Consider the following 4550-nt stretch of genomic DNA (forward strand, 5'->3'; position numbering starts at 1 on the left):
GGAGTATTCTAAGCAGAGGGAATGGTTGACTTCAAAGGTAGTGGATCCAGTGGCGGTGGAAGCATGTGAGTGCTGGTGTGGGTCTCCACGTGGCTCTTCCAACTCCAGGGCCCTGGCTCCCATGGGCATTTCTCCATGTGGCTTGTCAACAGGAGGATAACGCAGAGAGAGAGTGTGTCCCACCTTCAGGGAGAAAGAGAGGAAGCTCCCATGAGAAGGCCAGGCCACAAGGAGGCATCATCAGACTGTGACCCGATTGACAGGCTAGACCCACCCCTGTAGCCTATTTATCAAGTTGACATGAAATTATGTAACTACCACAGGTAACAACGCTCACCTTTCTTCTTCTAAATTGTGTTTCCTCTAATAACATAAATTTATTGCTCCCCTAAGCTTCTTATCTAATCTTTCAAGTTTTTATTATCAATTTGATGGAGCAAAATACGCAAGACAGACATTCTTCACTAATTAAACTATTGGTTTTAAGCAAACATCAATGGTTTATTTCTGAATTAAAGTTTAAAGATTGCCTCAGGACAGTAGCTTCATGGATTCACCCAGCATCTAGGGATCCAGAAAGTCTGGATTCCATGAAAAGTTGACTCTTTTTTTTTTTTTGCACTTTCTACCTTTTGATCAGGATTATTCAACAGAACCTTTATTCAAAATGTCTAGTAAACATCCTCAGGCCCCATCCAAAAATAACAGTTCTATTGCAAAAATAACAGTTCTATTGGATTAGAGTCAACGCTAATACAAATTAATATGACCTCATATTAATTTGATTACATCTGAAAAGTCCCTACTTACAAACAAGGTCACATTCAATGGTACCAAATTTGATTGGTACCAGGTTTGACCTTCAATATGTACTGTGGGGGACACATTTAAACCCATAACATATATCCAGTGGATTACTTTTTGTATTTGTGTTAGTCCTGGTAGACTAGAGAAACATTCAAAGACACTCATATGTGTGTAGGAAAGAGCTTTATATAAATAGTAATCGTACATTAAGAAAACATCCCAGCCCAGTCCAGATCAAGTCCATAAGTCCGATATTAGCCCATATGTCCAATACTAGTCCATAACTTCCTTGTTAGACTCACACAGTCGTGCAATAATGTTGAATGTAGGAAGATCACAGGCTAGTGGGTGGAAAGTCTTGTGGATCCAGTGGCAGTAGAAGCATCTCAGTGCTGGCAGGGGTCTCCACCTGGCTTCTCCAGCTCCCAGGGCTCCGGTGCATTAACGTAGCTCCATCAGGCTCTTTGTCAGTAATATCTTGCAGGGAGTGGCTGTGTCCCACCTCCAGTGAGCTATTTATCTCCTTAGGTCTCCAAATGAGGTCATCAAGCTGTGACCTGATTGACAGGCAAAACTCCACCCCTTCACTCTTCAGTCTCAAATTGACAACAGATTATGTAACTACTACATATTCAAACTTTTGTAATCTATTGGCAGCGAAATGGCTTACTTGGAATTCAAATACTTTGTCCTTCTTCTTTTAGGTTCATATGTGAGAACCAATGCTACAGGAAGAAAAAGCTCTTTAATATGAGTATATCTGTGTATATGTGTTTATAGGGATTTTGTTTCTCTGCCTAGTTATTCTTTGCCCCTCCCCCCCATTCCCAAATTAAAATGAGCAGGTTTGAGGAGGAAACTTTAGTTTGTTAAAAGTATATCATATCAGAACTGGACCAATATCACCCAATGCTTTGGCAAAGCATTTGCTAGAGCTTGCCTCTCTTCCACGACAAAGGCAAGTGTCTAGGCAATAGGCTAATTCTTGTCCAGTTTAGACAGATGAAGAAAAGCTTCTGCTCTTCTACGCAGGGCCGTGTTTTGAAATTGATCTGCAGTTTAGGTACCCCTTTCTTGTCAATAGGCACCTGCCTCCACGCAGTTATGGACTGAGTTCTGATACCATTGGTAGCTTCAGGTGATGGTGACAATAGGCAGAACGAACCCAAATGAAACCTTCCAATGAGTTTATCTCATTACTTGGAAAGGACCCCTGGTTGCTCAGTTGTGAAGCACGAGGCTGCTAATCAGAATGTCTGTGGTTTGAAGCCAGCAGCCACTCCTTGGGGAGAAGATGTGGCAGTCTGCTCTCGTGAAGCTTTACAGCCTAGGAGGGTCAATACGAGCCACCACACATTTGACAGCAAAGGATTGAGGAGCTATGGCTCTTTGACAGGCTTCCCTTCCTCAGTGATGTTTCCAACTACATTAAACAAGGAATACAGCCTCTCACCCCTCCGTTTTTTTTAACCATATTATAAACATATCATTCATACACCATGCAACTCAATGTCTTAACATGTTGAAAAAGGTTCCATCAAAGCCACTGATATAGTTAAAGTTTATTGTTCCAACCTGGCCAATAAACACATGTGGGGTTAATTGAAGGGCAGAGAGATAAATGGCTTAGTGAACCTCGCCTTTCGAGTTCTTGGGTCTCTTGCTTTGTGATGGTCGGGCCAGGGTACAGCTGCCTTAGCCTGTACAGTTCCCTGCTTCAGCCAGCAAGACTCACTTCCTGCAGGACATCCCCGAGGAGAAGCCGCATGGACCTACCCTGATGCAGCCCTGGATGCTGGAGCAGCCGTGTGGAGATCCCTGCGAGCGCTGAGATTCTTTCACATTCACTGACCTGGCTTTCCTCCTGAAGTTGGCGTCATTGCGTGTGTTTTGTGAGATGGAGGAGGACTTTGTGGATTGGTGTCAGACATATGAGTTAATGTTGGACTTGTGGGCTTGGGCAGCACTGGGTTGGGATGTTTTCTTGATGTGCACTTACCCTTTATATAAAACTCTCTCTTATACAAATGAATTTCTGTGGATTTGTTTCTCTAATGTACCTAGACCAACACAAGTCACAAAAAGCAAATATGTACATATATGGATATGAAAAAAGCAAGTATCTGTTGGTCTTAAGTTGCCATATATTGGATAACCTTACAAGCAAGAGATTTGAACCCAAGTCCAATGACTTCGAAGTCTGACATCAGGATAGCAGCTAGCTGCTCTTCTCACCCTTAGGTGTCTCAGCTTTAAGTCCAAAGGACTGTTTCGGTTCCTTTAATCTGCAACAGGTGAGTTTAAGAAAAAGTTCAATTCATTTGGAGAGTTTCCCTGATTGGCTCCTTCTGATGTGGACTATGCAGAATGCTCTACACCTGGAAGAGCTAAAATCCAAGCAGGCTATAGCCTAAGGCCTGGGTCACTGAGGGCAGCAAGGAAATGCCGTAAGAAAAGTGCATGCTTAGTAGCAAAATACAGGATAGGCTCTTCTGTTGGTGGTCCACGCATGCAATGGTAAGTATTGATCCCCTAACAGAAATTAAATCATCTTCTCGGAGACAGACATATCCCCCTCTCCTCTGATGAGAAATTTCCATTGAGGTGCACAGAACACCACTGTAGGAATGTTTATCAATCGGTGGGGACCATGGGATAATGATATTTGGCAAGAACTATTTGATTCTCTCCCAATCCCCGCGAAATTAAAAATTGACCCCAGATGAAGTGGGACCTCCTCTAAAATAGTGGTTTTTAAGGTATACAAATAAGAACGTGCTAAATGATTCATAAGCGTTATGCAGTCTAATCACAATGTTGCTTGGGAGAGCAAATTAAACAAGTGCCTGACCTGAGGACAGCCACTAGGGCTTTGTGCTGGTCTTTGTCCTTATAGTGGTGGTTTTATACAATATTTATTCTTTTGAGAATGAATAACTGATCAGCATAATGTTCTCCATGTCCATCTATGTCCTGAAGTGCTTTGTGGTTTTAGACATTTTTCAAGTGATACATAATATTCCATTGTGTGTGTGTTTCAACATTTCTTTATCCATTCTTCTACTGATGGACTTTGTGACTGTTTCAGACTTGCTGTTATTGTGAATAGCGCTGCTACGAACTCGGGAATGCATAAGCTCTTCATAATATGCCTTAGTCCTCTACGGGTACATAGACACCAAACCAAGGCATTGCTGGATCATAGGGAAGGTCTATTTCCAGTTGGTTCAGGTCCCTCAGATTGCTTCCCACCGAGGCAGAACAACCAGCAATAGGTCCCATTTCCAAAGTCCCTCACTCTTCAACATTGGTTGGTTTCTGACTTTGAAATGCGCTGTCATTTTTGGTTGAAGGTGATATCTCATGGTTGTTTTGATTTGCATCTTTCAAGTGCAAATCTAACAAATAATGATGGAGAGATCCTCTTCATGTATTTTTTAGCCTTTGGAATATTGCTTTTAGTGAAATATCCATGTGTTTTTGCCTACTTTTTAATTAATCATTTCATTGGGGGCTCATACAAATCTTATGACAATCCATCGTTCAATTGCATTAAGCACACTTGTACCTATGTAGATTGATTTTTTTTCTTACTGAGGTTTGGCAGGTCTCTATAATTTTAGAGGTTAGTCCCTTGTCCAGTGTATCATTGCTAAAGATTATTTCCCAGTTGTGAGCTCTCATTTTACTTTTGATGGGGTCTCTTGATGCACCCAAGTGTCCTCTTTGTAGCAGGTCCCCGT

Source organism: Echinops telfairi, unplaced genomic scaffold (genome assembly GCF_000313985.2).
Source record: "Echinops telfairi isolate 266 unplaced genomic scaffold, ASM31398v2 ScPeMD7_7461;HRSCAF=8499, whole genome shotgun sequence".
In the NCBI taxonomy this organism is placed as follows: Eukaryota; Metazoa; Chordata; class Mammalia; order Afrosoricida; family Tenrecidae; genus Echinops; species Echinops telfairi.